Genomic DNA, 22,399 nt, shown 5'->3' with positions numbered 1-22,399 from the left:
CTTAATAAGTTAATGTCTTTAAAGACTACCACAATAGCTTGTAAGTTATGTAAAAGTAAAGTTATAGTACAGATTAAGCAAGTAAAATTAAAATATTTCTTCAGCTATGGGTAGTATTCTATGGCAATGATGTTTTACCACATTAATTCAGTTAATATTTTTTTTTAACATAAGAATACTCTTTGAACTTTATTGGATACCCCTGCTATAGAAACTTTTTTTTTATTCACTCTGAGGGATTTGTTGTCATACAAGAGTAGGATTTAAAATAGGAAGTATAGCGCTGGTATCTACAAGATTTTGGCAAGATTTGTCATTAATTTTAATTTCTCCTTGGCTATTTAGGTTATTATTGGTAGCAGTTAATATTTAAACATATTAACTCATTTCTACTGACTATCTCCCATAGGTTATCAAGTAATATTCGGGACTAGTTATAATTATATATGCTTCTTTTTCATATAATGAAGTTGAGGCTTTTATATATATCAATCTTAAAAAAAATTATGAGCGACAATTACACAGCCCAGTAAGAGTTTGGGATATACCTTAGTCCACAATTCAGATGGCTGGTCAATATTGACTAAAATCACTCTAAAATAAGAGGTATTCCACTAAATAGTTTATTAAGTATCTTTAATAAAATCATTTTGAAAATATTTATTCCCCACAATGAACAGGATAACTTTTGCATAATTTCCAGTTGTATAAAACTGAGTTACAAAGTGCTCGCTCCTGGAAAATTATTATGCTAGCATTATTCCATAGAGCACAAAATTGCAAGAAATAACCCAAAAGACATTTCACGCACAATTTTCTGGTTTAAAACATATTTAGACCATATTAACTATTTTAATATGTTTTATTTTATATATTCATTTTTCTGTTTCTTCATTATTTAACATCTTTATAAGTGTGCATATCTGACACAATAATTTATAAAGTGTAGAGAGGTCCATTCTAACAAAACATATTCATTATTCTGAAGACATTGGTTTCATATTCTTAGTTAAATGAAACTATATTCTGGGGTGTATGGGTAGCTCAGTCAATTATAAGTGTCTGGTTCTTGATTTTGGCCTAGGCCATGACCTAGGAATCGTGGGATGGAGCCCTGGGACATGCCTTATACTCAGGGCTCTCTTCCCCTCTCCTTCTGCCCCTCCCACCTCTAAAATAATAAATAATATAAATATCTAATAGATAGATGATAGATAATATTCCTTTAAAATAATAAATAAAATAAATCTCTAATAGATGAGATAGATAGATAGATGGATAATACTCCTTTAAATCTCAGGTAAAGGTTCATTTATTCTTGTACAGTGATTGGATTTTCTAAGTCCAAAATCCACCTTGCATTTCCCAAACCAGGACTATAGAAGCTATATGGCTGATTTTTGTTAAAAACTGTATATTGTATATATGCAGTATATATACAGTATATATTATATATATAATATATATATAAAATATAAAATATATATACCATTTTTTGATAATTTCTTATGTTAAATTATCTACAGCCTACAGAATTAATAGGCAGCTTAAAAATTAAAAAGACAAGTTAAATTGTTATTTCAACCTTCTGATTTGCTCTAATTAGATTAATAAGGTGTTTAATAAAGAAAACTATATATAACTGATCTAAATTATTTTCAATCTAACAATTTTAAAACATTGTTAAAATTGTGACATACAGTTTCATGTGATCAACGGATCTGCAATAAACAGCATATGCAAATTCATGTTTTAAAATCTATCTACCTGGTGCCTAGGTGGCTCAGTTGGTTAGGCGATTGTCTTCAGCTCAGGTCATGATCCCAGAGTCCTGGGACCGAGTCCCACATCAGGCTCCCAGCTCCATGGGGAGTCTGCTTCTCCCTGTGACCTCCCCTCTCTCACTCAGTCTCTCTCACTCCATCTCTCTTTCAAATAAATGAATTAAAAAAATTAAAAAAAAATCTACCTATCTGCAAAACTGATGACTGCTATTCAAGAAGCAAAGTAGGTACACCTTATTATTATTATTTTTTTTTGGTTAAAGATTTTATTTACTTATTTGACAAACAGAGATCACAAGTAGGCAGAGAGGGAGGCAGAGAGAGAGGGGAAATCAGCTCCCCGCTGAGCAGAGAGCCCAATGTGGGGCTCGATCCTAGGACCCTGGGATCATGACCTGAGCTGAAGGCAGAGGCTTTAACCCACTGAGCCACCCAGGTGCCCCGCAATTTAGGTACATCTTATAATTTATTATTTGTTACACATATTTGCAGCATTTGCTGCATTCATTTTAAATCATTTCTATCCTCCATTCTTTAGTTATTTTTATTTTGGTGTTGCACATCCATAAAATATTGAAGTGTCCTTAGTCCCCTTAACATTTCCTTCTCATTTTCTGTATTGTTTATTGCACAATTTTGGTTCAATTCTGCACAGTAATAATTATGTTCTTCACCATCTCAAAGGCTAGATTTCATTTAGCTATTGATCTTCTGTTTCAATACTATCTTTCTATATCAAACCACTTTTTATCTTGAGATATGCTTTCAACTCATTTTTACTTCTTGTCTTACAAAAATCCAAATATTTCATATTTATTTTGTATTTCATCCACAATCAAATCAAATGTTTAAAAAGTGGGTCCCTGGGTGGCTCAGATGGTTAAACATCTGCCTTCAGCTAGGGTCATGATCCCAGGGTCCTGGGATCGAGCCCTCCATCGGGCTCTCTGCTCAGCAGGGAGTCTGATTCCTCCTCTCTATCTGCCTGCTTCTCTGCCTGCTTGTGATCTCTGTCAAATAAATAAATAAAATCTTTTAAAAAACAAGCAAACAAACCCAAATGTTTAAAAAGCATCTCTATATTCTCATATACTACTTTTGCTCTGTTTCTACACGATTTTATAAATTTCAAATTTTGCATGTGGTAATATAGAATTCTCAACTTTTATCTTCTTTCATCCTTTTTTTTTTTTTTTTTTTCATGTCTCAACTGTTAATTAAAAAGAACTTGTGGGATGCCTGAGACACTCAGTGGGTTATGCTTCTGTCTTTGGCTCAGGTCATGATCTCAGGGTCCTGGGATCGAGCCCAGCCTTGAGCTCTCTGCTTGGCAGGGAGCCTGCTTTCCTCTCCCTCTCTGCCTGCCTCTCTGCCTACTTGTGATCTCTCTCTCTCTGTAAAATAAATAAATAAAATCTTTTAAAAAAAGGAAAAGAGATCTTGATCTTTTCGGTATATGTTATTTGAAGAGTTCACTGCATCAGTCACCCTATCTCTCAATTTGCATAGTGATGAATTTTCCCTATCAGATGTTAACTTGGAAGTCATGGTGACATGTATAATACTTAGATAATTCTCCTGTGAATACCAGGCATGCATCAATTTCAATTCTGAACTAAAGACTTTACCTTACTCTTATGGCCTTGTCCCTGAAATGTAAGAAAAATAATTATTTCTGCACAAATCTGATTCACTCTGTATTTCTTCTTTGACCAACACAATAAGAAAAGCCAGTAGTATTCACAGTCTACCATTCACAGTTTATTTTCCGTCTGATTTCATCTTCTTTAAAACTCACATCCCAGATGTAGTAGGTAGTAGTGTGGTGACACCACTTCACTCCTGGCATACTGTTCTTTTTCTGACTGAAAAAAAATGATAGGTAGTAACATGAGATGGCAAACATACCACACTTGCCATCACGAAATACCGATCCCAGCTGTGAGCGGAATGCCAGCCAAGTTGCCAGTTGTTAATATCACTGCACATTCTCTAAGTAGATTTTGGACAGTTTATTACAAAGTATACATGTTTAGATAGAAATGCAGATATATTTAATTTAAATGTGTTTATGTAAAAATATAATCAATTACTTGACCATCCTCACAAATGTTTCACTTTGGCCTTTTTCTTCTACTTGAGGATGTCTCTTTTCTGATATGTATTTGTAAATATACGTTAAAGTATTCAATTTACTGAATACTTATTATTTGTGTAATAATTTACTTAAGGGTCAAATTTCCTTAGGTCAAAACTAGTTATAGACAAAACAAAATCATGTAAACAATATAAGGTTGGTGTACTTATCTATCAAAGACTGATTGTTATTTTTTTAATAATGGGGAAATATAGATGAAATACTGAGTGAAGATGTATATGTATTATTATTTTTTGAAAGTTCTTACACTGAAATATTTGAAGCAGTAAAATTTAGCTGTTTTTTTTTTTTTAAAGATTTTATTTACTTATTTGAGATAGAAAGAGAGAAAGAGAAAGCACCAGTGTAGATGGGGAGGGGCAAAGAGAGAGGCAGAGGGACAAGAAGACTCCCTGCTAAGGGACAAGCCCAATGTGGGGCTCAATCCCAGGACCCTGAGATCATGACCTGAGCTGAAGTCAGATACTTAACTGACCAAGCCATCCAGGTGCCCCTACTTGTAGGTTTTTTTTTTTTTTTTTTAAGATTTAATTAATTTTTTTGACAGTGAGATCACCATAGGCAGAGAGGCAGGCAGAGAGAGAGGAGGAAGCAGGCTCCCCACTCAGCAGAGAGCCCGATGCTCTATCCCAGGATCTCATGACCTGAGCTGAAGGCAGAGGCTCTAACCCACTGAGCCACCCAGGCGCCCCGGCAGTTTTTTGATACGCATTTTGTTTGTTTGTTTCTGGAAAGGAAGAATACCATTATGCTGAGGATTAAGATGTTTCTGATCCACCTGGGTGGTTCAGATGGTTAAGCATCTGCCTTCAACTTAGGTCATGATCCCAGGGTCTGGGGATTGAGTCCCACATCAGGCTCCCTGCTCCTTGGGGAATCCGCTTCTCTCTCTGCCTCTCTCTCTCTCTCTCATAAATAAATAAATAAAATAAATACATTCTTAAAATTAAAAAAAAAAGTTTCTTTGAATTTACAAACCAAGACAATGACTTTTAAAGTGCCTGCATATACCAGTTAGAAAAATAAGCCCGGAAATATAAAAATACATTCAGATTTTTTTTTTCAGTATGACTACTTAGTAAAAAAATTGATATTTTATTTAATTGTTAATATTTCTATTATGAGGTCATTAATTTTTATAAAGTTTATATATATATATGAGATATATATAGTAATATTTTTCATACTTTCATACTAAGAGATTCTTCTCTTTCCATAGAGATGCCAGTGAAATTTCACTTTCCTACGATTAAGTGCGCTTCAACAAATACATCAAATATATGGTTGTCCACAAATAATATACAAATACAACCACAATACACATGTATGCATGCATACCCCACATAAAACATGCATATGGGGCTTACTAAAGATATTTAATAATATCCTCATATTTTGGTTATTATGTAACTGTAATAGAAATATAAACATATAGAACAAAGAATAAAAAATCATCTCTTATGTTTAAAGTATATGTATATGTGTGTGTAAGCATATGTGCATATGTATGTTTAGCCCTAATGAATAAGCAAATCTATTTGGATGTACAATCTGAGAAGGTACCATAATAATTTAAAAACTATTTTCATTAGGTTACATTAACTCAAAGAAAATCTTTCTCCATAAATATTTTTAATGTTCCATGACAACATGACAAATGAATCTCAAATCTGACCTCATCTTTTCATAGCACTTACCCCAGTCAAAGTTCCCTCACTACCCACTGTCAAAGGCAATTATTTCATTATGTTTTGCTAAGAAAAATACCCTTTATAAATGAGACTAATAGAACATTCTGATTAATAAACATAATTGGATGTGGCCAATTTTTGAAAGCATGTTAGCTAACATCACAGTATTAGTAGAAGCTTAGAGATTCTCTGGCACAAACGGAGTAAGTGCTAAAGGAAAAGCTTTGCAGACAAATTTGTTGTTGGGTAAATTTGATACACTGGAGAAGAAAAAAAACGAAGTGTTTGCTTATCTCTTTTTCCATCATTCCTTTCTATCAAATCTGAAAATTAATGAAATAAGAAGTTTATTCAAGTTCAATTTAAAGACTATTGTGCTGTGCTGATTTCATGCCAGTTCAACAATTCTGGAAAACCAGATTTATTTGGAGTCTAAGGGGTTCATTCACAAAGAAAAGAATATTTGGTTTCTACTTTCGCTGAAATAGCCTGATTTAAAAAAAAAAATTATTATCTCCATGCAGAAATGTCAAAGTAGGTTTCCACAAAGCCGTCAGATTAACTAAATCCCACACCACGGTGGGCTATAGTTGAAGGAAAATCCTGCGTAGAGAAATAGTAAGAATTCACTGGGAAATAACTGTACAGTAGGTCTTATACAAAGGTGGTTAAAGAGCCATAAATGTGACATTACTAAATGTGGTATTTAAAGAAGATGTAGAGTAATACTAAATTACATAGTATTTATGTCATAGATATACAATAGATGTAAATAACCTAAGGAGCATAGTTAATAGAGATATGTAGTGAAACAATTACAAAGTGAGGGCTTTTGAATATTTATTATCTTTTTTTACAGATTTATTTATTTATTTATTGAGGTGGGGCAGAGGAAGAGGGAGAATCCCAAGCAGACTCTCTGCTAAGCTCAGAGTCCAACTCCGGGCTCGACCCCATAACCCCAAGATCAGAAATCAGACCTTTAAGAGATAGCCAAGTGTACACCTCATGCCTTCTCTCATGGAGAGAATGCCCAAAGTATCCCCATGTTGTCTCTTTTTATCTGGCTTTGAGCATTAAAGACATTCTGGCTATAAAGTAACCTGTGTGCCCGGGACTGCTTTTTATGAGCTCTGCCTAGCAACCGTGACTGTTGGAGGGAATTGGTACAGACTCCTACAATACTCGCCCTTTAGCTTTACATTCTTTTTCCCAAGGTAAAAATGGTGACATTAATAACTCACTAGGACCATTCATAAGAAAAGCAGGATCGAGTTTTATTCTTAATTCTAATAGGATGGCTGCAGAATAGCGTAGGAACTCAGGTAACTGAAAGAATGGTGTCATACTGTATGAAAGAAAGCCTAGAGGAAGAAAAAACTGTCCTTAAAATAACTACAATATATGTTTTAAACCACTTGTTAGGTATGGTTCATGGTTCAGAAATTCAATGCAATGGGTTTATGTAAGTTTCAAGGTTTTTGTGAGCATAAGGTTCTTCCTTAATTCTATGTCTCTATGATATTTTTCTCTATTATTCTAGTTCAAGTAGCAAACATAACCTTCTAAAATTGATGATTAGTTACTATTTTAGAAATTTACACTAAATCCTGAAAGGCCTAAGTATCTCAGGTGAGTAACAAAGTAATAAATGCTGTTTGATATTGCTGTCTTTACGTAAGCCAGACAAAATCCAAGTTGTCTAATGATGTGTGTAAATATGTAGATAGTGTTAACTTCAGTTAACACTGTAACAGTGTTACAGTGTTACAGTATATATCTACACTGTGTGTAGATATGAAGACAGTGTTAACTTCTAAGTTCTAAGTATTTTACAAGAATCCACTATAATTTCACAGTAAATGATTGAAGGGAATTGTGTTTCGGCATAAGTTTGGGCAACATAACCTGGTGTGCCACTTTTTGGGTAATCTTTGCCCCTACATTTGCTAAAGATAATCAACTCGAATGCAATTTGAAAATAATCAGGAATGAATTTAATTTTTTTAAAGATTTTACTTACTTATTTAAGAGAGGGATAGAGAGACAGAGAAAGCACGAGTAGATAAAGGAGCAGAGGAAGAGGGAGAAGCAGAATCCCTACTGAGCAGGGACCACTAGGCAGGGCTGGATCCCAGGGCCCTGAGATCAGGACCTGAGCCAAAGGCAGATGCTTAACTAACTGAGCCACCCAGATGCCCCAGGAATGAACTTAAATGTGATCTCTTTCTGTGCCTCTGATTCATCATCTGTAAAATGGGATAACAATGCCATCTAAATTATAAGGTTTTTGTAAAGACTAATTAAGGTGATTAATAAAAAATCCAATATATTTTAGCTCTTCTAATTTACTTATTTCATCATATAGAGGAAAACATATTATTTGCAACACCCATCATAGATATTTGCCAAAAAAAATAGGGCAACAAGATAAAAATATCCCAAGACATTCACCACATCATGCAACAGCACTTGAGGTTAAATTTAATAACTAGTGTGTTATAATCCTAGGTGGTGGAGTGAAAAAAGAAGAAAAAAAAATCAAACAGGTCTTAAAGGTAGACAAATGTAGACAACATTTACTGTTTATTTTTTAAATAGATATTTTGAAGTAGTTTTAAGTTCATAGCAATATTGAGCAAAGGGTACAGTGATTTCCCAAATGCTCCCTCTTGCTACATAAGTGTAACATCCCCCATTCTGGACATCCACCGCCAGAGTGATATATCTGTTATAACTAATGAACGTTGATGAAAATATATATATATATTTTTTTTAAGTGTTACTTATTCTTTTTTTTTAATTTATTTATTTTCAGCGTAACAGTATTCATTGTTTTTGCATCACACACAGTGCTCCATGCAATCCGTGCCCTCCTTAATACCCACCACCTGGCTCCCCAAACCTCCCACCCCCTGCCCCTTCAAAACCCTCAGGTTGTTTTTCAAAGTCCATAGTCTCTCATGGTTCACCTCCCCTTCCAATTTCCCTCAACTCCCTTCTCCTCTCCATCTCCCCTTGTCCTCCATGCTATTTGTTATGATCCACAAATAAGTGAATCCATATAATTGACTCTCTCTGCTTGACGTATTTCACTCAGCATAATCTCTTCCAGTCCTGTCCATGTTGATACAAAACTTGGGTATTCATCCTTTCTGATGGAGGCATAATACTCCATAGTGTATATGGACCACATCTTCCTTATCCATTCGTCCACTGAAGGGCATCTTGGTTCTTTCCACAGTTTGGCAACCGTGGCCATTGCTGCTATAAACATTGGGGTACAGATGGCCCTTCTTTTCACTACATCTCTATCTTTGGGGTAAATACCCAGTAGTGCAATTGCAGGGTCATATTGACACATCATTACCACCCAAAGTCCAAAGTTATTCAGAGTTGAGTTTAGGGCAGGGTTGGTGTTCTACATCCTATGAGTTTGGACAATTGTATAATGTATATGTAAATGTATAATATTATGTATCCACCATAACAGTATCATACAGAATACTCCCCTAAAAATCCTCTCTGCCCTATCTATTAATCTTCTTATCTTTCTTAACACTTAGAACCTACTGATTTTTAGTGTGTCGAAAATTTTGCCTTTTCCGAATGTCATATATTTGAAAATTATACAATGTACTTTTTTCAGGTGAAACAATTTTATTTCACAGTTGTCTTTAAAACCACAAAGACAGGGGCGCCTGGGTGGCTCAGTGGGTTAAACCTCTGCCTTCGGCTCAGGTCATGATCCCAGGGTCCTGGGATCAAGCCCCGCATCGGGCTCTCTGCTCAGCAGGGAGCCTGCCTCCACCTCTCTCTCTGCCTACCTCTCTGCCTACTTGTGATCTCTGTCTGTCCAATAAATAAACAAAATCTTTTAAAAAAAAATAACCACAAAGACACTATGTTCTTCATATAAAAACATTAGTATAGATAACTAACTAGAAAATGATTATATAGACCCTCTCAAAGATAATGCATGCCATTATATGGTTTTAGACAAGTTGCTTAGGAAAAACACATCTGGACTGATTACTAAAACATACCATAAGACCACCATGCATCTTTTGGTTCGTAGTATAGATTACTGTCATCAATATGTGTTTCTTTTTTAATTTTTGTTAAGATTTTATTTATTTATTTGACAGATCACAAGCAGGCAGGGAGAGAGAGAGGGAAGCAGGCTCCCTGCTGAGCAGAGAGCCCAATGTGGGGCTCAATCCCAGGACCCTGAGACCATGACCTGAGCCAAAGGCAGGGGCTTAACCCACTGAGCCACCCAGGCGTTAGTCAGTGTTCCTGTATTCTTACAGATTTGATAATCCACACATAGACTGGTTTGTAACTTAATGTTCCCTCGGTTCATCAAGCCTTTTCCGCAGGTACATCAGCAGGTTGACCAGGCTGTGCCTTTCTCCGCGGTCTTTCTTCAAGACCTCCCAGGAATGCAGATACATCATCATCATCATAAATTGTAAACTCCAAGTCTTTGCCAACAATTCCCATGGAAACATTCTTCGTAGTTAGGTTCTGTTCTGCTGGAAGTGTCTCTCGTAAGGCAGGTAGACCATGTTTAACCAGTTCATTTAAATTGCACTCCATAAATCCAGACATATGTCTCCCCAAGTTAAGTATGAGCTGATTAAGAATGGGCTCCAATGGACATGGCTCTACAGTCAAAATAGTTGGCAAAAGGAAAGGTTTGGAAAATGTGAGGTTCCATATCATCATAAACAGCAATAAGCAGTCCAACACCATAGGGTCTCCAGCCCCATCGTTGGGTTGGTATCTGGGTCTCGCTTCCAATTAGAGATACAAGATGAGTTACAGGAAGAGGTCTGTCAAATACAAATCTGGAATCCAAACACTCCTGGCGCATAAAATTACCTAACAGTCTGGCATCAGCAGTAAGTACCACGATTGAGATACACTTTATTTTGTTGAGATACCAATATGGTTGTCAACATGGAGAATTATTTTCTGGTGAGCTGCAAGCTCTGACTGAGCTCTCTTCAGTGAAACCAATATTGCATGGGTTTTTTATTTCAGACCAACTGTGGCTGAACCTTGCTTGACAGCTTCCATTGCATACTCAATTTGATGGATCCTTCCCTGAGGGCTCTGAACAGTGACATCATTGTATTGGTATTTTGGTTGCTATCAAGTAATGGCAATTATGAATAAAGTTACTATAAACATCTTTATTTTGTTCCATTGTCTTGTTTGCATGGTTTCTGAGACATCAGATACAATTCTCACCTTCGTTTTTGTATAGGTAAGGTATTTTTTTATTTCATATTTTTTTTCCTTATCTTTGGTTTCTTTGTAGTTTGAATGTGGCTAGGTGTCATTTTTCTGGCATTTTTCCTGCTAGGTGTCTCTGAGTTTCTGGTTCTGTGATTTGGTGCCTGAGATTAATTTGGGGAAATTCTCACTCAGTGTTTCAGGTATTTCTTCCATTCTCTCTTTATTCTCCTTCTGACATCTCAAATACATTTATGCTATACCTTCTGTACTTGTCCCACAGTTTGGAACATTCTTCTCTTTTTTCCAGTCATTTTTCTTATTGCTTTTCAGTTTTCGAGGTTTTCATTTATCTCAGATATTCTTTTTCTTTTAAGCAATGTCCAGTCTACTGATAAGCTCATCAATTGGATTTCTTCATGTCTCTTGCAGAGTTTCTTATCTCTATCATTTCCTTTTATTTCTTTCTTAGACAGTGTTTACACTGTCCTGTTCTTGCATTCTGTCTACTTTATCTACTGGAGTCCTTAGCATGTTAATCAAGTTCTTTTAAATATCTAATCTGATCATTCCACATCCCTTCCATATAGGAGTCTGTTTCTGATGCTTGCTCTATCTTTTCAAATTGTGTTTCTGACTTTTAGTATGTCTTGTAATTTTTTGCGTGATTGCTAGCAATAATGTACTAGCTACAAGGAATGATGTAAAGAATCCATTAGTAAGGTGATGGTAAGGTGTGGGGGAAGGGTAGAACTAGGTCATCCTATAATTAGATCTCAGTCTTTAGTGATCTCTAGATTATGACTTCACATGTGCTTCTTAGGCTGTCTTCACTCTTAGGTGGGGCAGGATGCTACATGGGCTACAGTTGGGAATTTTCTGTCTCCCACAAGGAAGGGTAAACAGAGCAGAAGTTGGGTATGTCCTTTCACCCAAGTCAGCTAGACTCCAATAAAACCCCAGCATGTGAAGCTCTATTTTAATACTTTTCCTGAGAACATACATTGTTAAGAACTGCAGAATGTTCTGGCCTACTCAAAATGGTTCTTTTTGCCCTCCCTGTGGTAGAAGCGCATGGGCATTTTTCCCTGACTTTCACTGTGAGACCATGTGAAAGAGAATTGGTAGAAACCCAGGAAATAAAATTCACAGAAATATGGGGGTTTCCTGATGAGTGGATTTCTCTGCATTATTTATCTCTGAAACTTCCACACTGAGCTTCCAACATTTTTTTTTTTAAAGATTTTATTTATGTATTTAAGAGAGAGAGCGAGAGCTAGCACATGCAGGGGGAGGTGCAGATGGAAAGGGAGAAGCAGACTTCCGGTGAGCAAGGAGTCTTACAAGAGGATCTGTCCCAGGAGTGTGGGTTCATGACCTCAGCTGAAAGGCAGACCTTAACCAACTGGGCCACCCAGGTGTCCCCCAGCAATTCTTGAATTATAATTCAGGCTTCCCTACTTTGACGCTGGTTTCTGAGGACATTTCAACTCTGTTCAGGTAAATTGTAATTCTGTGTCCACCTGTCAGTAAACACCTATCTTCAATTTGGGGGGCCTCATTTCTCTCACAGATCTAAGAAATGTTTTTGTTTCTGTTTTTGTTTGAATTTTGTTTAGCTTTTTATTTAAGATGATGTGAAAACTTCCATGATTCTTACAGACTATACTAGAAATTGGGTTGTTTTGATTCTGTTTCAATTCTGTATTGGGCATAGCAGAATTCTGAAATAATGTGTGCTCAATAAATTTTAAAATTTACTAGGGTTTGGGTAATTTTACTGGCAAGGACAATACATATCCTGCTTAGAGTTGTGTTTATTTGAAACTGAGTTGCTATTTTAATAAGGGAGAAGCAGTTGAGGAAAACTCATTGAGGATAATGAGCTTGCTTGATTTGTTTCTAAAATGTGTATAGGAGAGTATGGTAAATGATCTGCAATGCAGCTTTGCAATATCTAGAAAGTAGTGGTTTATTTCTCTCCTACTTCTGGGATAGTCTTTAATAACTTTCCTAGGCTATCAAAATGAACCTGAAGTCACAGTGTGTCAGCTCTAATCCTATGGTTCAACAGGTCTGACATGCTTCCAAAACTCTTGGATTCCTGTCTCTGATTTGAGAACACAGGATTGTGTTCCTAGAAAATCTGAAAGCAAGTGAAGGAAAACTGACTAGCTCAGCTAAGACCCAGCTAGTTTTCTAGTCAACCTACCACCTGACTGGAGACACCTGAGCAAGCCCAGCCTAAGTTAGCCAACATAGACTCAGATCAGAAAGATCACTCAACCAATCCACAGAACTGTGAGAAATAATAAATAGCTGATGTTTTATCCAGTAATTATTGGGATAGCTTTTTGTGTAACATTATTGTGGAAATTCACAACTAATATAAGGAGAAATAATGCACTGTGAGACAAAGGATTCACACTTATTTTTCCTCTGCCTGTTACTAACATTAAGACTGCATGTCTTGTGAAAATTAGGCTTTATATAGTCTATGGAGTAGCTTTGACTATATACAGAAAATAGGATCTTTTTTCTATATTGAATCATGTGGCATCTCATATAATCACCTTACCAGATTATATTAAGAAGTTTATTAAAATGTGTCATTATCATTAAAATACTGGATTATTATTAAATTATGCAAGGACAATCATAGGACATAATTCCTCTAACTAAAAGGTTGATTCTTTTCCTAGTCTACCAATGTTTGCTACTTCTGATATCATATTTCATAACTTAAGTATTATCAGACATCCACTAATAATAGTAATTGGTTTTAATTCCTTATAAAACCCAAGTGGTTCAAGTGCTTATCACAATGTGTTGTCTTTCAAGCTCATACTCATATTTTGTAGCTATTTCTGGAATCAGGTATAATAACTCTTTTAGATTCAGCTCAATGAGTTGTCTTTTTCCCTTCAACCTATCTCATCACCTTTTCTGAAGCAATATGATATGCAGATAGATCAGGTATTAGCTTCTTGATTTATCATAGACCACGTCATGATGGAGACATCAGATCCACTGGTGGGTCACTTGAACATCAAGATTCTGGCAGGCATTCCTGAAGGCTTAGCCTATATATAGCCTTTTTCATCAGCTCTCAAAACACTTCAGTGAGCAAGCTATAATCCATGATAAGTCCTCTTCTGTTTAAACTGTCTAGTTTGGATTCTCTTATCTGTAAGAGCTCTGGACTTAAAAGAAGGATCATAATAACTTTTGTATCCTTAATCATATTTGGACATATCTTAATTGCTTAATAAATACAACAGAATAAATAAACTCTCATAACTTTACCAATCATAATTAGAGCCTTGTCAAAGTTATTCAGATTTTTAGCTGTGATATGCAACTAAATATAAAATTATGACAACAAAGAATTCCTTTCATGGTATGGAGTTTATATCAAACAGCAAATATTAAATAAGTCAAGTAATTTCATCTATTCTCTTCTGGGCATCAATTCATGTGCTTGGAAGATTATAACTATCTTAAATACAACCTAAAGAATAATTTTTTAAAATATTTTATTTATTTATTTGACAGAGATCACAAGCAGGCAGAGAGGCAGGCAAAGAGAGAAAGGAGGAAGCAAGCTCCCTGCTGAGCAGAGAGCCCGATGTGGGACTCGATCCCAGGACCCTGAGATCATGACTTGAGCTGAAGGCAGAGGCTTAACTCACTGAGCCACTCAAACACCCTAAAGAATAATTTTTAATAAACAGCTTGAAGACGAAAAGGAGGAAGTATCTGTGATGTTCATTGTAAAAATTTGAATCATCAAAATCAATGTTGGCAGAGCACAATCCTTCAGACTTTTATAAAAGGAAAAGAAACTTCTGGAACATTAGAAAGCAACATTATAGATAGTAATCATATCAAAGATCAGTGAAAAATAGAGAAACCCAACAGGCATATAAAGTAAAAATATATGTTCAATAACGTCCTTCACAGTATACAAGTAAAAATCAATTTCTTTTTTAAAAAAGTCAATTTCTTGGGCACCTTGGTGGCTCCGTCAGTTAAGTGTCTGCCTTCAGTGCAAGTCATGATATCAGGGTCCTGGGATCAAGCCCTGCATCAGGTTCCTTGCTCAGTAGGGAGCCTGTTTTCTCCCTCTCACTCCGCCTGCTGCTCCCCTGCTTGTGTGCTCACTCTCTCTCTTTTCTGTCAACTAAATTAAAAAAAAAAAAATACTTAAAAAAATTCATCTCAGTTTTAAAAAAAATAAAAAATAAATTTCTTTTAAAATTTTCATTGCCCTTAAAAAGGTCATTATATGCCTTTCCATGCTGGACCAAGCTACTCTTTCCCCCATCCTGTTGAATCCAAGCTCCCTTTTATTGCAGGAGTTCTGCATCAACAGTTTCCACTGGCTATAAATACATTTCCTATTTTCACTTCACACTTCCAATATCATCTTTAAACCACGTCTTAGGGAGATATACACGCAGACATACACACAGTGACACCACAGAAATTCCTTTTCTCTCCCCAAATTAATGTTACTTTCTTCTTCATCATATCACTTGTATTTTTCATCATGTATGACTTCCAACAGTCAAGGGACATCACTTCCTTTTCCAACTTTTCATTTTTAAATACAATTCTGGAAAACTCAAATTACATGTCATTTCCTCAGAAATCATTAATAAAGCTATTAATGTAAACAAAATATCTATGTTCAGGAAATGCATTATTTCCCCTAATAAAATAATTAAGACTAAAAAAGTATCTTTCATTCTCTACAGCACATAAGGAACAAATGCAACAGGTAAAACTTTCTAACTAAAGATAAAGACAATATATTTATTAAAGCAACTATAACAATGATGGGGCTTCAATATAATCATCACTACTCACTGGGCAACAAATCAAACACTGAGGTAATGGAGAAAAATCAGTGCTTAGGGACCAAGGCAGGTTAAAGTCACAATGGGATTTTGCAAAAATTTAAATCAAAGTAAAAAGGTTATATTTAAACACAAACAACAGAGTTTACTTTAATACAAATCTTATCTATTTATGTTTTAAGATTCAGGATTTTCTGTGGAATAAATATAAAAATACAAATTTCAGTATTTGTAACCTGCATTTGGAATTATTTTTTTCCTAACAGTTTAGATATAGTATAAATAAGATGTCTCTAGAGGATCTCTTCTTCTTTTGTTCCTAGATACTGTTATTAAAGAAAAAATAGAGTTCATAAACAAATCTTCTTAAGGCTTCTAAAAAACTTGCATTATTTTCTATATTAGCTTAGTAAATAGGATAATAATAAAATAAAAGTTATTTTAAGATGCATCTGATTAGATTTTGCACATTTTCTGCCACTTTACAAACTATGAATGATTCCAGCAATAACAAAAATATATTAGCTGAAAAGCAAATTATTTTTTAATATGCAACTTAGGGCTATGAAACAACAGTACAGTTCTTTTAAAATCAAATACCTAACAGAATAGCAGAAAATTCTTCATTAAAACAGTAATTTCTTCTTATTGTTGGGAACAGGGAATAGCTATATGACTATCATAACCACCAGAAATCTGAGCTTACAGTCAGCTAATTTAAGAAACAAGATATGAAATTAGTACCCTGGGGCTGAAAACAAGCACTTAGAATTGAGATGTGACATTAATTAAAGTAAGAAGAAGACTATAATGTTACTGTGAAGTAATCATTATGCTAAAAAGAACATATAAAAAGAGAATTAGAACTGAAGGAAAATGCCCAATTACCTTGCTCTGAATGAAGTTCAAATGTAGTATCATGATCTTCCAAATAAAAAATTACAGTTGAACTTTCAAGAAGACTACAAAATGCTCAAAACAAAATAAAATGAAAACAAACACAAACAGGAACCCAAACAAAACGAGGTACCCAGAAAATAGTACTCACTAATCAAAACTCTAAGAATGAACATAATATTAAGAACTTGTACAACATAGACATAATTAAACATAATTGGGTTCCTAAAAACACTGTCATATAGAAGCACTGGGAATGAAGTGCTGATCTTTTATATCAGAAATTAGTGAGTGTGGGGAGAGTGCAAGCAGGCTATTTCAAACAACTGTAACAGACAAAAGAGTGTGTGTTTTGGGAGCAGGGATCAAGAAGGGATTACTCGCCACTGGAAATGTTGGAAAGGGAAAGATACGAATGAGATGGGAGAAGAAAAATGAGAGAGGAAGAAGGGGATGAGCAAAAAAAAATATATATATATATGGAAGAGAAGAAATAAAAATAAAGCAAAAGCCTTTCTTTCAGTGTTATCTTAATTAGTATGGCTACTGATCAGTTCAGATTTTACACTGAACTGGAAAATTACTCCTTACTAACTTCTCTCCAGTTCTCTCCAATGTTCCTTCCTGTTAGCTTGTCTGAACTGGTTAAGCCTTCAGGGCCCGGTTCCGGTCACCCATCTTGCAGGAAGACAGAAAGACCTCTCCCATTCCTACACTATTGAGACACCTGTTCTTCAACTCATTTTCAGTTTGAATCATACCCTTCTTTTTATGCCGTGGTGGTTGTTTATGATAAATAATTCCTTAGAACAGATGGTTAGGCATGGGTAGGGACAACTTGAACTCCTTTCCTGCTGATGACATGATCCACTTAACCAAGCAAGGGTATGGAGCAGGATAAAAGGGTGATGGAGTGTCACTCTGAAGAACAAACAAACATACACCAAATAGTGTCATAACAAGAATTTACTCTTTTTTTTTTTTTTTGAGTCTCTAACAGATAGGTATTTTGACAAGAGAAAATTGAGGATTTTTCTCCAATTTAGTGTTCACTGATTGTTCCATTAAGATTTGAAAAGTTAGGGATGCTTGGGTGGCTCAGCTGATTCAGCATCTGCCTTCAGCTCGGGTCATGATCCCAGGGTCCTGAGGCCAAGTTCTGCATCCAGCTTCCTGCTCAGTGGGGAGTGTGCTTCTTCCTCTGCCTCTCCCCTGCTCAGGCTCTCTCTCTTTATCTCTCTCAGATAAATAAATAAAATATTTTTAAAAAGTAAGATTTGAAAACTTATTCCTAAATAAATGTGCAGTCATTTCTAATTCCGTCAGTACAAGTCATGAATATCATATAAATTAATCTCCCCGTTACTTCAATCATTAAACAGAATTGGATTAAGTTTTTTAGTATGTGCCTAATACTGAGCTATGTTTTTGTTTAAATTGTCAATCAAATCAGCTCTTTTTTCACAGAACTTGAAATCTAATGAGGAATACCACCATAGAAACATACATATAAATGTGGACCACAAACTGTGATATATCCTTTAAAAACTAAGGACCAGCTCCATAATCCTCAATAAATCTTCACAAGTTGAATTAAATGATGGAAGACTCTGCTCTCTGTACAGAGAGTAGTCCTGGTGGTTTTCTGCTTTTCTTCAAAGACACTGCTTTGCAATTTTAATTATTTCTGTGACTCATTCATTCATTCATTCATATATTTTTTGAGTCAGTAAACAACTATTTCTTGCAGCACTCACTATGCTAAATGGGCCAAATTCAATAAGGTGAAAGCCATCAAATCAATGACTACCCAACTGATGTTTAAGCGATAGAAAAAAAAAAATACAGAGGGACTTGAAGCAATTTGGAAAATCTAGGAAGATTCTTCAAGATCCCTCAAGGAAGTGATCTGAGGACACAAGTAAAGAGACTTGCATTATTTTCTATATTGGCTTATTAAATAGGATAATAATAAAATAAAAGTTATTTTAAGATGCATCTGATTAGATTTTGCACATTTTCTGCTGCTTTATAAACTATGAATGATTCCAGCAATAACAAAAATATATTAGCCGAAAGAGCAATTACTGCTTAATATGCAACTTAGGGCTATGAAACAATACTACAGTTCTTTTAAAATCTAAGTTTTAATAGACAAATAAAAGGAGTGTCCCAGAGTGTCAACATAGGAAAGGACTTAACACTGAAAGATATTGAATGAACTGAATGAAGGTCAGTATGCCGAAACAACTTCACCAGCTCACTCCAGGCATGATATATTATGTATATCAATAAACTTACAAAGTACTGAAGGGTACATTTTCTTTATTGTATGTCATGTCCCATACACTCTAACAATGTTCAAGAAAACAACTATTTCCCCCGACGGTACTATACTAGTCAGAGTGGAGGTTTCCCCAGATTATCCATCCAAGCAATCATGATAATCTGTTCATACAAGGCACATAACTCACTTCTGGTAAAAGAGATGTCTGCTGGGAGGATCTGAAAACTAATTAATTGGTCCTCAGGTAAGAAATGCAAGAAGAGGAAATATAGTCTCTTCCTTTGGACATTACTGTATCTGGATATGATGCCTGGAACTTATGTATCCAAAATGGAAGCAGTCTAACCAAGGAAAGACCCAACCCATGAAAAGGGAAAGAAGAGAATCTACGAGAAGTGGAGCCGGAATCCTGAACTCCAGATCTACCCGTGAATTTCCCGTTATCTCACAAGATAACATTTCAACATCTTTGAGCCAATTCAAATAGATTTTACTCCTCTCCATAGAAAACACGGCAAACTACACACACACACACACACACACACACACACACACACACACTTTCCGTGGCTCTGAATTCAAAAGTAAACTTTATCCAGGAAAAAAAAATGTATAGTTGTTAGGAAGGAAGGTTGTAGAATCATGAGTACCTAAAAAAACGAAGGCACTTAATTCAGAATATAGAATTACACGATCGCAATCTGGGAAAAGTCATGTTATGTAAGATTTTCTTGAAAGACTCTGTCCCCAGGAAAATGAACATTGAATATAGAAACATTCCATGAACCTATCCACAGAAGCTGGCAATGGGACTTAATTACCAGTGAGAACAGCAGTTTGTTTTAACAACTGATCTGGCCATTAGGACCAGAATGAATCTAGTGTTTTACCTGTTGAGAAGAGATGCAGTGCAGAATTAAGTGACATGGGACACTAAAAACAAATTTGACACTTTTATGTTTCTATTTAACTTAATTCCTATAAAACGTGCACCTTCCTTGAGTCTGCACTGTATGTTAATCAAACAACAAGGGTGCTAAGTGGCGACTGAGCATTAGGAGCTGGGGCAGACGGTAAAGGGGAATGCTAGAAGGACAGACTAGAAAAAGGTCTAAGACATTTTCTTATGCTAGTCTTCTTTTTCATGCTGGTTAATATTAGGGGACAATTTTTCAAGTAAATTTAACAACAACTTGCAGGAGCAGTCATTAATTATGGCTTCCTTACATCTTTTTCACACTATTTCATGTAGGAAAACTGTGTCTTCAAATAAAAGCAATAGACATAAGGAGTAACCAGGTTATTAAAAGAAGAAAAAAAAAAAAAAGCAGAGCTGTTTGGCCTGTCATTCAGTCTCCCACCCTTACCCTAAGAAGCCTGCTCAGTGGTTCATTGTGACAGTTTTTGATAAACCACTTTTTCAGTACTCTTGGCATCATTAAAATAGCCTAAGCTATATTGTTTGCCATGCTCTTTAGTTTTAAGAAACAGCTTTTGGCACCAATGACACATCCACCCTTATTACTAACCTGTCCCCATGGTCGTGCATTAACACCGACCCTTGTAAACTAAGGGTTATATCCCAGGAGCTTCATTAGTCTATGATCACACATGTATTCCCAAACAATTTTAGAAAAACATTCATGCAAAACCACTTGCAACGTATAAATGATGCTTCTAAAAGTACCATATAGGATGAAATATTGTTCATAACAACCCACATTTTATTTAAAGAATGAAGTATTGTATAGAACAAAGGCTCATTTAAAACCAATATCAAACGAAAAATGATATATCAGATGTTTTATGTTACTTTCAAGTGTGTATATGCCTGAATATTCTTGAGAAAGCTTGCCACACTCTTCTCCCAAAAATTGGGTAGGGAATGAGGACCTTGGGCAGTCAGGTATAATCCAAAAGGCGTACTCAAAATGTCTATCATTTTTCTAATAAATGTTACGGAATATAAATTCGGAGGTGTTTTTCTTTTGGTTCGTGAGTACTCACATACTAAATAGTAAGAATATATTATGGAAGCACAGATTAAGCAAGGGAGTGAAACGGGGGCTAAAATAGACATGACAAAATTAGCTGATTCACATGAGTGATTATAACTCACATGGGTGATTATAACTCAGAACGGTATGAAACTTTCAGACTGCCTAACTCTAAAATACAGCAATTAGTATGAAGTTGAGGTCATTCAAATTAAAATCGACTGCCTAACAATATGCCTATATCTCCTTGAAACCAGCATTAATGCTGGATTACTAGAAGGTCAACCAGAATGAAAGAGGCATTAATTTAAGTCTTAAAACCTTAGATAAATAACTGGAGGGAAAAAAATATCAAATATTCATAGTGCAGTATACATCTCATTATTTAAGATTAGCTGATTAAAAGCACAAATTATACGAATGACAACAAATACTGTTTGTGGTTTCCTTGAAATGACAGGCTTGCTTTGCACATTTTAGGGAAAAAAAAAGGAATGTCTGCTAACCCAAATCTGAGTAACCACATTTTGTCAGTCATGTTTTTTTCAAGTAAGAATAATGTCCCATGTTAAAAAAAAAAAAATAGCTAGTTCAGCTCACACTCAAATAACCCACATTTGCTTTTTCCTCGAGATAATTATATCTTTGTTTGCAGCAGAAGTGCTCTATATGTAGTTGCAATTTTGTCACACTAAATATTGAAAAGATGCGTAGTCAAGTGTTGAGATGTAAAACATTACATTTCACTGCTTACTGAAGTACATTCTTAAATGAAATTGGCTTTCTTCTCCCTGTGGTTGTGTGATAGTGAAGAAAAGGACCACTAGAATAATTTTGTGGCACAGTCTAATTCTTGCTAAGAATTTTTGCCCACCACTGCTTTTCTACCGCGAGAGCAAACATCCGCACCCCGAAAAACTCCAACTACTGCCTTAGCATCATTACAAAAACAGCTTGTTTAATTCACAATCCCCTGAAAGTTTTAGTCCATGGATTTGCAGGATATCCTCCCTTTGAGAACTACTGGTGAAGGTCTTAACTTCTGAAAGACCCAACACCTTATGCTAACTCATAGCAAAGAAGTTTGGTGAAAAAAATGGCTCTGTGCAGGACAGCAACTGAGGCACTGCATTTCAAGTCCACGTGTGGAAAAGCCACAGAACACATAGGCTTCTTTCTAATCCTCGGGAGCCAATTTTAACCCTAAGTAGTTTAAGGAGGCCTCAAGATATGCTTCTACCAATACGTGTTATTGATTCAAGAGGGAAAAGAGGAATCCTGTGCAACTTGTTCAATCTTCCTGCCCAATCTCCTATAATAATCTGCTTTGGGGCATTCTTTCTGAGCTGTACTATTCTTCTAGCTTTGACCACTTGCTTGCGGGTGATAAGGGCTGATGGTGACAGACTGATAAAGTTTTCTCTCCCTACACTTCTTAAATGGAGTTATCAGGACTGATACCATCTGGCAATCAGGGTG

General features: G+C 35.5%; 1 protein-coding gene and 1 pseudogene across 2 annotated transcripts in view; both read right to left on the bottom strand.

Annotated features, from left to right (window-relative positions):
• NCAM2 (neural cell adhesion molecule 2) overlaps positions 1-22,399 on the bottom strand; it is a 514,996-nt gene that overhangs the window by 378,568 nt on the left and 114,029 nt on the right. The window lies entirely within an intron of this gene.
• LOC132010276 (proteasome subunit alpha type-1-like) lies at positions 9,980-18,573 on the bottom strand (annotated as a pseudogene).

Source organism: Mustela nigripes, chromosome 2, assembly GCF_022355385.1.
Source record: "Mustela nigripes isolate SB6536 chromosome 2, MUSNIG.SB6536, whole genome shotgun sequence".
NCBI classification, from domain to species: domain Eukaryota; kingdom Metazoa; phylum Chordata; class Mammalia; order Carnivora; family Mustelidae; genus Mustela; species Mustela nigripes.
This window is presented reverse-complemented; position numbering and strand designations above follow the sequence as displayed.